At 39.9% G+C, this 13,587-nt stretch overlaps 1 protein-coding gene across 1 annotated transcript in view; it reads right to left on the bottom strand.

The window, feature by feature from the left end:
• PHLPP1 (PH domain and leucine rich repeat protein phosphatase 1) overlaps positions 1-13,587 on the bottom strand; it is a 216,776-nt gene that overhangs the window by 54,775 nt on the left and 148,414 nt on the right. The gene's annotated exons all lie outside the window — the stretch shown is intronic.

Genomic DNA, 13,587 nt, shown 5'->3' with positions numbered 1-13,587 from the left:
TCTCTACCTTGCCTTCCTTGGAAATCGTTTTACTGCTCTGTGAACAGCTCTCTCGAAACCACCACATACCACCTCCTGCCTCCTGGGCTACCCTACAGGATTTCCAGTGCGAAACTCAACAGATGTCTTTCTCCCAGACCAGCACTTCCTTCTGATTTATTTTGTTAATGGCTCTTTCATTTTCTCAGTTGTCCAAGTGATTAAAGAAGTCATCTTTAAAGTTTTACTTCTCTGTGTTTTACTTCTCTGTCAGTCCACCGCTGATCTCTACCCTTTCTTTTTATTTGAGATGAGAATCAGATTGCATTATGCTAATTACTTTTAAAACTGACCAAGCCTAAATATTGGGCAGTATGCACAGTACCTAGAACAGACACACACTTAAAACTAAATCCAATTCAGCATTTTTTTTTAAAGATTTTTCTTATTTATTTCAGAGACAGAGAGTGAGAGAGAGAGAGAGCACGAGAGGGGGGAGGGTCAGAGGGAGAAGCAGACTCCCTGCTGAGAGGGGAGCCCGATTCGGGACTCGATCCCGGGACTCCAGGATCATGACCTGAGCCGAAGGCAGATGCTTAACCGACTGAGCCACCCAGGTGTCCCTCCAATCAGCATTTTAAGGAAATTGTCATGTGACCGATCTGTTGAATTTTATAATAAAAAATGCTAAGCTTTATTTTTAAAAAATTTTTTTAAGACTTTATTTGAGAGAGAGAGAGAGAGCACACTCACGCACAAGCAGGAGGAGAGGGACAAGCAGACTCCATGCTCAGGAGCCGAGAGTAGGGCTGATTTCATGACCCGGTGATCATGATCTGAGCCAAAATCAAAAGTCAGATGCTTAACCAACTGAGCCACCCAGGTGCCCCCAAACTTTGTTTTAAATAATGACATAAAGTTTATTCTAAACAGAAAGGTGACAGGTTAAAAGTGTTACTTTGATTTTTCTTTTATAATAGTAATTTTCTTGAATGGCGAAGTGTAGACCTAATAGTATTTTAAATTAAACAAAAGGTTAAGAATTAACTGCTAAACCTGAATAATCATTTTTAATTTGCTTTCTCCTTTACAATGTGATTCATTAGGCCTTCTCAAAACAAAGAATGCTTATCCTTTATTCTGACTAAATCATCCATGATCTACACTACACGAGCTAGAATTACAGGTTCTATTATTCCTAGTTCAGGGGTTCTCAAAGCATGACTGGAGGACCCGGGAAGAGGTTGCTCAGACCCTCTTAAGAGAATTCCCAAGGTCAAAACTACTTTCGTAACAATACTAAGAGGCCATCTGCCTTTTCACATTGTCCTTTTCTCTCAAGCGTCCAGTGGAGATTTCCACCTGGTCTTTTTGACAGCACATCTGACTTGACGCAGAAACAGGAGAAATCCAACTATCTTCTTTTAAGCCAGACACGAAAAGATTTGTAAAAATATAAAACAATGACACTCTTCTACCTATTTTTTTTTTGTTTTCTAAAACAGTTACTTTTCATAAAAAATGTGTATGTCAACAAGACCGGTTTTATTATTTTTCTAAATGAATATATATTAAAATACTTCTCAGTTTAAGTTTTTAATGTTGTAAATATCAATAGATTTAATCCACATATATAAAAACTGCTTAGGGTCCTTTTTGAGAGAGTAAAGGAGTCTTAAAATACAGTTGCCAGATAAAATACAGAAAACAAACACATTTTTTTAAAGTGTAAAGTATCTCCCAAATATTGCATGGGACATACTTATACTTAAAAAAAAAAAAAAATTGTTGTTGTTGTTTTTCTGAAATTCAAATTTAACTGGGTGCTTTTTTGTCCTTCTAAATCTGCCAACACTATCCTGAAATAGATGAAACTGCTGTTCTAGTCCAAACAAAAACAGTATCCTACTTTCTAGATATGATTCCTCATTTGGTAGAACTGGCCACAGCTTAAAAATATGCACACAATTAAACTGAACTTAGGGGGGAAAAAGTTCCTCTAGGAAAGAAATAGACCTACCAGACATTATCCCACACAACAGAGTGGAGATGAAATGATTACAACTCCGGGACTTACTCAAGACAGCAAATGAAAGCATGCTTTTGGAAAAGTATTTATTAATAACATGGGGGGCGGGCAGAGAGTATATTCATCTTTGCAAACAAATTTAGTAGAACCACACTGGCCCTGACCCAAAGGAAAGCAGCAGTAAGCCGAATGAGTAAAACGCAGTTGAAGAAATAAACAAAAATAAAAACTCTTAACAAGGACCCTCCATAGTCTCATGTATACATATATTTGCATTTTAAAAAGGCCACAGCCTCTAAATATAAAGAACTGCAATTATTCTTTGCATCAATTCAATGATAAAAATACTACCAGACCTTATGATAACGAGAACTACCCCCAGTCCCAGGGGTCAAGCACACCACCCCCCCCCCACCCCAGAACAAGGAGTCTGAGCCATCCCATCAGACAGCAACAGCCCTCAGGGACTATGGAGCACTTGAAATGGGGCTGGTCTAAATTGAGATGTTCTCTAAATATAAATACACAATGGATTTCAAATACTTAATACAAAAGAGAATGTAAACTCATTAATAATTTTTTAAAACAGATAGCAATTTTGCTATACTGCATTAAGTAAGATATATTATTAAAATTGATTTCAACTGTTTCTCCTTAGTTTCTCTAATGTGACTATGAGAAAATTTAAAATTAACTTACGTGGTTCACATTATACTTTCATGGAGAAGCATTTTCTCCATGCTAAGAGTAAGCAGATTTCCAGAATGCTTTACCCAAATGACACCAAACCTGCTCTCAGGGCTTGTGTGGGCCTCTTCCCTGGGTCGTCTTCCTCACCCATAAGTCCCTGGGTCGTCTTCCTCACCCATAAGCCCTAGGCGTGGACAGCGTGTCCACAGCCCTGCCGTGTGCCGGATGGAGCTAGAGACAGGAGAAGACATTTGGGCCACCGGGCCAGATCTCCCCATGCTGCCGTATCCAGTATGGAATCCCAAGGGGTCTGAGGATTCCAAACTTGAATCTATGCTTGCAAGTCATTAGATGTGTTATGGTAGGAGGAGAGAATATTTTCATTTAACAGTTTATTAGCTTGATTATAACTTAAATATTTAGATATATGGTATGAGGCTTCCATTTAAACTCTTGCCCTAGACCTGTACATTTTAAGGGCCAATTCTGATTTATAATATCTTAAATTTCTTTCCTTCCTTCTCATATTCCCCACATCCCTCATATTCCTCCCTGTGCAGCCCATCCCCCAAATTCTTCCCAGAAAAGAACACACTGTTCAGCAGACTTGTTTAGCAAACAAAGCATGAATTGTTTCTGAGAACTCGAGTTCTCAGTCCCAACACATTAAAATTCATTCGTTTTGGAAACCCTAACCCTTACCCTTCTTAGAGTTCCACTTTTTCTTTACAGATGTGGAAAGCAGTCAGATTACAGGCATCTGCCAATTCAAAAGTCCCTTCAGAGAAAGATAACCTAGAATCTACTTCTCTCAGGTCTTAAAATGGGGAAGAGATACCTGGAGGCAATGTTTAAGTTAAAAGAGAGATAAGAAATCAAAATGGGGAGTGGATGACCTTTCCTCCCATTACCTTCATTCAAAAAGAATGCAGAGGAGGGAGCAAGGTAACAACATAGGGTTAGGGAAGAAAAGACTAGAAATCTCTATGTCTCCTACAAAATAAGACTTTTAGCTCTATCATGCTAATAGGTGAACCCCATAAATTATCAAATGTATACAGACCCAGATTCCAAAATAAAACTGGCTGACTTTGGAAAAATACATATTTGGTGAAGTATTTTAAATAATTTTTTTATTAACATATAGTGTATTATTTGTTTCAGGGGTACAGGTCTGTGATTCATCAGTCTTACACAACTCACAGCGCTCACCGTAGCACATACCCTCCCCAATGTCTGTCACCCAGCCACCCCATCCCTCCCACCCCCCACCACTCCGGCAACCCTCAGTTTGTTTCCTGAGATTAAGAGTCTCTTATGGTTTGTCTCCCTCTCTGGCTTTGTCTTGTTTCATTTTTCTCTCCTTTCCCTTATGATCCTCTGTTTTGTTTCTCAAATTCCTCGTATCAGTGAGATCATATGTAATTGTCTTTCTCTCATTGACTTATTTCGCTTAGCATAATACCTTCTAGTTCCATCCACCTCCGTGCAAATGGCAAGATTTCATTTTTTTGATGGCTGCATAATATTCCATTGTGTGGAATAATGGATAAACCTTCTTTATCCATTCATCTGTTGATGGACAGCTAGGCTCTTTCCATAGTTTGGCTACTGGGGACATTGCTGCTATAAACATTGGGGTACATGTGCCCCTTCGGATCACTACATTTGCATCTTTGGGGTAAATACCCAGTAGTGCAATTGCTGGGTCGTAGGGTAGCTCTATTTTCAACTTTTTGAGGAACCTCCATACTGTTTTCCAGAGGGGTTGCACCAGCTTGCATTCCCACCAACAGTGTAGGAGGGTTCCCCTTTCTCCGCATCCCCGCCAACATCTGTCATTTCCTGACTTGTTAATTTTAGCCATTCTGACTGGTGTGAGGTGGTATCTCATTGAGGTTTTGATTTGGATTTCCCTGATGGCAAGTGATATTGAGCACTTTTTCAGGTGTATTTTAAATAATTTTATTTTAAGCTACTATTACACTTCCTTTTTTTTTTTTTACTATTACAGTTCTTAAACCCCAAAATTAAGTCCTTAAAAAGAAGTTACATTATATTCATGCAGGTTACAGATAATTCCTCCTAGCTGTTCAATATAGGTATGTAGAACAGAATCAGAACATCACAAAATTTCAGATTAATAAAAATTATGATTGCAACAACTATAATGGCTGGTTTAGCAGTTAATAAGGAATGACTTGATGTTTTAGAAACTAAAAGGACAGGAAACTCTGTAGTTTGTTATTTTTTTTTTTTAAACATCTGTTACATGTATATATGCACGCACAGTGCCAAGGCTAAAGTGGATGTATCCTCTTCATTTCTCAGTTATCTAAATGAGAATAAAGGGGCCTTTGAAGTCATTTTCTCTCATTTCCTAAGCTCACAGATAAAGAAAGTAGGCACAGAGAAACTGTGTGTCGCATACAACCTGAATATACTGCCTTTCAACATCAGTACTACTTCTCATCTCTCCTGCTTTACTTTTATTACATCTTACTAGAGACTTTAATATAAATAGGTGCCAATTACTAATAATCCTAAGTCACAGATCAAAGAGTGGCCTCAGAGTTTGAAAAGCACTCTTTTTTCAGCCTCACTTCCCCCTGCAGAGGATGGTGCACTGTTGGCAATGGAGGACAACGAATATTTTGAACACTATGTGCAATTCCATTTAAAGCAACTTAGGCACAGGCCAGGGCTCACAAACTACCAAAAAACCTGCAAAGCCTGACTTCACTCCGCAGGGCAAGCAATCTGCTTTAAGGAAAGAGCTATAACTCATGTCCATTTGTTCTATAATAGAGCTCAAAGTAGGGGGGAAAAAATCAAGTTAACATTTATCCAGAGTCTAATAGAGTAATCTTAGTTAATTCTTGAAGTTATGGGTGCAGTATTATAATATTACATTTAGCCAATGGCAATGGACATTGTGGGCTTTTAGAACTCAGGTCTCACTTAATACAAAGTTCCAAGGTACAATCTTGTTTTTTAATACTAAGTGTCACAGAAAAGTGCAGTCAGGGGCGCCTGGGTGGCTCAGTCGGTTAAGCCTCCAACTCGTGATTTCCGCTCAGGTCATGATCTCAGGGTCATGGGATCCAGCCCGCATCCAGCTCCATGCTCAGCTCCCTGACCACCCCCCCGACCTGTGTACTCTCTCTCTCTAAAATAAATAGATAAATCTTAAAAAAAAAAGTGCAATCAACTAAATACTTGATCATCTACAAAGACTGAAAACTCTAATTGCGCTCACAGAGAAAAACTGAAGTCCCTTCCCAACTAGGTATCCTAAGGGCCAAATAACATAGTGCAGGATTGCCTGGGAAGGGTGGGGGCCTTGGAATGCTGCAAGGTCCCAAGGAGCAAGATGGTAGAGTGGAGCTGACGCTCAGTGCTCTGACGATACTTCTTTCATTTGCATCTCCTTCGGTATGTACGCTGTAACACCAAAAGTAGACTAACAATGCTATTGTCTCTAGATACAAAATGTGCCATGCTCTGGAGGCGTCTGCTCTATTAACGTTCTTAGTTTTTCCTTTCTTTCTCCAACTTCACACCATCACTTATTAACAACAAAGTAGGACCAGCATCTATCTTGAAACTGCTCCTGGGGGAATGGAGCCATCACTAGTTTTGTCCCTGCCCCTTGCCTAGCTTCCTCCTCAATCCAGACAGCATGCTGTCTGACATATTACAGTCTGTATTCAGCTTGAAATGGATTGTTTTCTTCAGTCGCTAAAATTTCCAGCTATCATCTTCCAAGCTACTCCCTCTTTAAAACAAATGAATTACACAATTCACAGCGCTCACCATAGCACATACCCTCTCCAATGTCCATCACCCAGCCACCCCATCCCTCCCACACCTCTCCACTCCAGCAATCCTCAGTTTGTTTCCCGAGATTAAGAGTCTCTTATGGTTTGTCTCCCTCTCTGGCTTTGTCTTGTTTCATTTTTTAAATTAACCTGAAAGGTTAAAATGCATCACATGCATGCATCCAATGTCCCTACCTTCATTAGACAGATATGTAGGTCTTTCAACAGATCAACCACAGATCTATCAGCTTATTTCATTCTGGCCTCCAAAAAGCTACCTGGGAGCAAGTGCTCCTTACAAAAGGAAGTGGAGCATGTTTACCAAGGACAGGAAGGAAAAAGCCAATGTTCCCTGATATCAAAGTTGGGGAAAATAAACAAATATCAATGCTGATTTTCATATACCTTCCCCCCCACCCCCCGCCTTGGGCTTGTTTTGTCATGGTCCTAGACGCTCTTAATCTTTCTCCTTTCTCAGCATGTATCCACTCGGTCTACCCACACTCAAAACTCAATGGACAAAGCTCTTTATGGATATTTAGGAAACAATACCAAATAAATAGTATGATGATTATTTGGAGACATAATAATTAGCTTTCGATCCAACTAAATCTTTAGTAATTTTTCTTTCAGGAACTAAGGATAGATTAGGAAAATCTGACCATAAAATAAAATAACAGTATGGCGGAGGTACTCCTATTTTTAAACCTACTCTGAATGTGATTAAATGGGAGTTACACATTACGCTCATGAAGAGGAGACCATACTTGTTTTACTCAATGGTTCTAACAGAGAGTAATCAATATTATTTTCCGGAGTTATTATTCACTACAAGTGGGTCAATTAGAAAGATTCCCTGGTGATTGGATTTCCGTTTCATAGTAACAGTCCATGTTTCACTTGTTTTTTTCCCTGTGGGGGAACACGCTAATACACTTTGGAAATTATTAGACTCCAATACTAAGTAATGAAGGACCTGCTCAAGGGCTGGAGTTGTAAGCCTAGCTCTGCGCTTAGTCTCCTGCTTTCCATTAATTATGAAAAGCAGGCTCCCTAATGGCTCAGAGTGGCTGTACCTTGGTGGAAAGTTGCCAGGCTGTCAGTGCTAATACTCACTATACTGCCTATATCGATCGATCGATCTATCTATCTATCTATCTATCTATTGATTGATGTAGTGTTCCATGATTCATTGTTTGCGTATAACACCCAGTGCTCCATGCAGTACGTGCCCTCTTTAATACCCATCACCAGGCTAACCCGTCCCCCCACGCCCCTCCCCTCTAGAACCTCAGTTTGTTTCTCAGAGTCCACAGTCTCTCATGGCTCATCTCCCCCTCCGATTACCTCCCCTTCATTTTTCCCTTCCTACTATCATCTTTTTTTGTTAACATATAATGTATTTGTTTCAGAGGTACAGGTCTGTGATTCATCAGTCTTACACAATTCACAGTGCTCACCATAGCACATGCCCTTCCCAACGTTTATCACCCAGCCACCCCATCCCCCCCCCACTATATTGCTTTTAAGAGGATTGCTTTTATTTGATTACCAAAATAATACATGCTCATTTTAACAAGTCAAACTACAGACGCATGTGAAGAACACATTAACAGTCTCCCCTACTTCCTTCCAAATTCCATTCCCCCTGAGATAACCAGTGTCAAGTTTGGTATACAGGCTTCCAAAGCTTTTCCTCCCTATAGAACACATGCATGCATAAATAGGAGATAACCTCCCTCCATTATTTTTTGAATGGGCTTATACCATACACATTTTTTTCTATAACTTGTTTTCTCATCTACTACAGACAAATCATCTTTCTGAGACAGTAGGTAAAAGTCTAACTCACTCCTTTGACAGCTACATAATAATACACAGAGTATAAATGTACCCCAACTGATTCCATCCCTCCACTGAGTGACATTAGGAGTATTCCCAGTTTTTTGCTATTAGGAATAACTCAGCATATCCATTTGTGCATCAATGCTTTCATTTTGCAGTATTTATGGGTGCCCAATGACTTACCCATAATTCTGAAATCCAACAGGCTCTGAAAATTCAAAAATTTTTCACTGATTCATGTGGTGACAAAAGCTGACCTGAACTGATGTCAATATTCTGATATGAATTTGTTCTCTTTAGAAATATAAATGTGTGTCTGCTTATGGAGCCCCAAAGCCTGCTAGAGGTGCTATATAATATAGATGCCTATATTATCTTTAATAATCTGAAACTCTCAGAAGTCTGAAGCACAAATGGCCTCAAGAGTTTTGGGTCAGGGATTGGGAACCTATATTTCTAAAAGTATAACTGATGGGTCCAAGAATATGTACAATTTAAATTTTAATACCTACTGCAAAATTACCAAAAAGTTGAAGAAATTCATACTCCCAATCACCCATATCGGAGAGGGTTCCTTTCCATGCTCCCTTCACTAGCATTTAATGTTGGTATCCTTTCCACTGTTGCTAATCTGATGGCCAAAAAGTGGTATCTTTTTGTGGAGTTCATCTTCTTTGGAATACACATTCATAGCTTTTGCCTGTTTTTTCTACTGGGTTGTCTTTAACCTACTAATTTTTAGGAGCTCCCTGAATATTAACTACCACACCCGGTGTCATATGCTGCTATGTGTCACATGGCACTCTTAGCTTCCTGTTTCATCTTCCCCCACTCTGTTAGTTAATGGTGACTTTAGCCACACACTAATTTTTATTTGCTCAAATTTGACAATCTTTTCCTTGATGGAGTCTATATTTTTCACCTTGGTTGGGAAGGTCCTCCTACCTCACCCCAAAGTGGTACAAAAGTTCTCCCACATATCCTAATATTCATGTATTTTATTTTGTATATATTCAGTTATTTCACCTGACATTTATTTCTTACATGTGATGCTTGGTAGAGGTCTGCCCTTTTTTTGGGGTGGGGGTGGTCTAGTAGTTAATCATGCCAACACCATTTCAGCATTTTCAATATTCATTCAATTTAATATTCATTCAATTTCAAATACTAGAGGAAGAGTGAACAAAAAGAGAAAGCCTACTACTGTTCAAATAAAACGAAGAGAAAAGTGTAGGTAAAAACAAGTTACATTTACTTTTTCTTTTTTTTTTCCAGGAGAATTTATAAAATCAAATGTCTGCTTTTTTGTTCTTCTTAAGAGCCCACCTTGTAGCTTGGAGCCCATAAAATGCTTCAATTAAACGATTCATTTGACAGAGTAACTTGTCTCTTTTATCTGTAAAAGGACAAATCTTGGAAAGAGTATCAAAGTACTTTTAAAAAATGTGTACTGAATGCACTTTCTCTCGAGAAGCGTTAGTTAAACCAGTGAGTGAAAGAGACGTCAGTCAGCAACTTCTTAATTTATCCACCTTGCACTTTAAATTCTCACTCCTCTAGTGCAGAACTTCATTGTTTGTGAACTTCGTCCTACAGCCATGTTTTAATATTTTTGCCCTAATCCAGGTATGACAGAGGGCAACCAGTGCTATAGTATTTATGTCAGAAAGCAAAACAATTTGCAAAAGACTTAAAAGGCTCTCTTTTCCTGGACACAGAAGGAAAGAAAGAATATCTTTTGCCTCACGTTCCTCTCAGACTTGTCTGCGGCTGCGGTGGCATGAGAAACATTTGAGTCACCGGGCCTGCTTCAGAATTGCTGGGAACACCTACTCTTCGAAACCATGACTCAGCTCCTTTTAGCTCTCACACCCCCAAACTCTACTGCCCTGGGATTGAACTCTCATTGGTGACTTCTCCGCTTCTTGGTGCAGTGATTTCTCCTGTTGTCCCTTTAGGACAAAGTCCACCAGCCTCGTACCCAGTGAGCACCTGCCAGGGTCTTCTGGGAGTTTCAGCATGCGTACAAATGTACAAATGCTAACGTGGCACACAACCAGCTTCTCAACACTTGAGCCAAAATACACAGAAACCATTCCATCTTAATCCTACTCACCATTAATGACTCTCAGTACAAGCAAAACAGGCATATCACCTTTTCATATGACTAGAAAACAAAAATAAACATGCGCATCTCTTGGATAAAACTGTATTGGAGGAAAATTTTCTTAAGAATTGCCGCAGAAGGGACGCCTGGGTGGCTCAGTTAAGTGTCTGCCTTTGGCTGAGTCATGATCCTGGGGTCCGGGGATCGAGCCCTGCGTCGTCGGGCTCCCTGCTCAGCAGGGAGTCTGCTTCTCCCTCTCCCTCTGCTTGCCACTCCCCCTGCTTGTGCTCTCTCTCTCTGTCAAATAAATAAAATCTTTAAAAAAAAAAATAAAGACTTGCCACATAATAAGTAGAGGAAAGCTACAACTCACAGACATAATTTTTCCAAAATAATAATCAAGGAAATCGAGAACACTCCGAGTTGGCAACAATTACAATGGACATGTTGCTGGGACACAAATGAAAGCATTCCCTAAAGAGAGACGTTTCTATTTTAATCCTCTTTTAAAATGATTCAACTAGGAGGCGCTTATTGGTTACTTACTTTGTGCCAGACCTAGGCTAAGTTAACCTTATGTATACAACAGCCAATAAAGAGAGACCTCCAACCCACAGGCGGGTGGGGGTAGGGAGACGTGAGGGGCAGGCTCCCATGAATCAAGTAAGTACATTATACAGAAAACCACTCCAGGGACGCCTGGGTGGCTCATTCGGTTAAGCGTCTGCCTTCAGCTCAGGTCATGATCCCAGGGTCCTGGGATGGAGTCCCATATCGGGCTCCTTGCTCAGCGGGGAGCCTGCTTCTCCCTCTGCCTGCTGCTCCCCTCACTTATGCACTCTCTCTCTCCAACAAATAAATAAATAAAATCTTAAAAAAAAAAAAAAAAGAGAAAACCACTCCAAATCATAAGATGGTAATCATGTGGAAAGAGCTGTCACTAGATCTACCGTAATCTACGGTAACCCTGCACTAACTAAATTCATGAAATCAATGAGTCACAAGCAGCATAAATCTGTCGTTTTCTGATTCTTTTATAAACTGGCAATATAATGATCGAAAAGATAAACAAGAGGTATGTTACTATGTTACAGTTAAACACATTTTCCTATGAAATGGTTTCTTTATTCAATTTATCCATGACTACCTTTTCTCATTTTCTTACCAACAGTTCTGCCCACAGCCAATTCAATTGCAACATCATTCAAGAGATGTTTAATGTTAACCACCATACTAGTAGGACAAAGAACAAAAATGTAAAAAGCAGAAAACAGATCACTATTTCCATTTCTCTTCTCAGAGGAAAGAAAAAGAGAAGATCCATAAAGTATACTTGGATAAAATCCCAGTTGAGTCATATAAGGATATATAAAAATGAAAACCAGATAACCACTCTATCAAAGATATCAGATTATCAAAGGAGAAAGTGAACGTAAGCTAAGGTCAGAGAGAATGATTATATCATGAAAACGTGCTTAGACACGAGTAGCTTAAGCTCACATCACAAATAAACCAAGCATATCTGGTAGTTAACAGAAAAATCCAATACCCAAAAGTTTACCAGACACAATAAAAGTTTGAACCATCCATTCAGTAAACATTGGTCTGAGTTCTTATTATGCACAAAGGTGTGTGAAGCATACAAATGTGAGTTACATATGGTTTTCACCCTCCAGGAATTTAAAAATAGTTTGGGAGCAAAGCTGCTCTAATACAAAGCACAAGATGAAACTTACTGGGGAAAAAAATCATGAGTACTCACAGAAAAGAAAACTCACTTTGATGGAAGGGACACAAACAAGAGTTTAATGGATTAGGAGATGGGGAGAGGACATTCAAGGCGAATAGGGTGGCAGGACGGTTTCTCAAATTTAGCATGCATCGTTAAAAAGGCAGTTGCCTGGGTCTCATCACCAGTGGTTCTGACTCCGCAGGAATGGCAGGAAAAAAGGTGTTCTGTGAATACCCCATGTGATCCTGAGGCAGGCATGTCGTAAGTCGTATTTTGAGAATCAAATTTTGATTTGGAGGGCAAAAACTTCAGGGTATATTTGGGAAACATTAAGCAAATGATAGCGTTAAGCAGAAAGAACCGTGGTCGTAAAGGGCGAGTAAAGACTAAGCACAGAGTGCCTCAAATTCCAGATGAAGACACTGCTATTTACCTAGGACAAAAATTGAGTAAGAAGTGAAATAGTCTATGTGAGGATACATGGCTTTGTGTGTATCATGCAAATCACGGAACATCTCTGCTTACCTTGATGTGCTTCCACTACAGACACACACACACAGACAGACACACACACACACACACACACACACACACACACGCACACCCCTACCTCTCTACCTGGGGTGAAAGGTGCATTCTGACATTGGAAAAAGAGAAAACTATGTGGAAAGTCAGACTTTCCCTAAGGTTCTCTTGTTAATTACACGTCCCAAAGACATCACCCGGGAGGGATGGGTGTGCCCTCCTTTAGAGAAGCCACTGTGAAATGTCCTTCCAGCACTGGCACCATCAGCCTAACCCACCCGTGGGAAATGACAGCAGGCGCTGACTCCTCCCATTCACAGCTCTGTTACTATGGAGAGCATAGTGAATGACATCAGAACTACAGGCACTCTTAGGAATAGCAACTCTCAGGGATTTTTCGTTTTCAAAAGTGACACATGTCACTTTTGTTTGTTTGTTTGTTTGTTTGTTTTTCTGGTCAGAAAGAGCTCCAGAGTGAGCTGAGGCTGTTTGACCCGGAGGCAGAGGAGAGAGGGAGAAAGGGGCATTCCTGGGTTGCCCTCAGTATCTTGTACCGGCAACCAAAGGGTTGTTTTCAGAAGTCATCAGGAACGACAGTAATCATGTTCCCAAGTCGTGACAACACTTCACCATTAAAAACAACAAAATAAGCATCATTGGTTGGCCTCTCCCTGTATGCTTTTATCACTGTCCCCTAAGAGCTATATGCAGAGTGAAAAGCTGGTTACCACTCAGAATAACAAATACCTACAAATACTGTGTGCCACATTAACTGCTCGCAGTTAAGTTAAAGCTTGGAGAGTACAGCAAAGAGCTCAACTAGAACAAATCAAAGAATGGAATTGGCCAGAATACAATA

Source organism: Zalophus californianus, chromosome 14 (genome assembly GCF_009762305.2).
Source record: "Zalophus californianus isolate mZalCal1 chromosome 14, mZalCal1.pri.v2, whole genome shotgun sequence".
NCBI lineage: Eukaryota > Metazoa > Chordata > Mammalia > Carnivora > Otariidae > Zalophus > Zalophus californianus.
The sequence above is the reverse complement of the archived record's forward strand: the minus strand, read 5'-3'. Positions and strand labels throughout refer to the sequence as shown.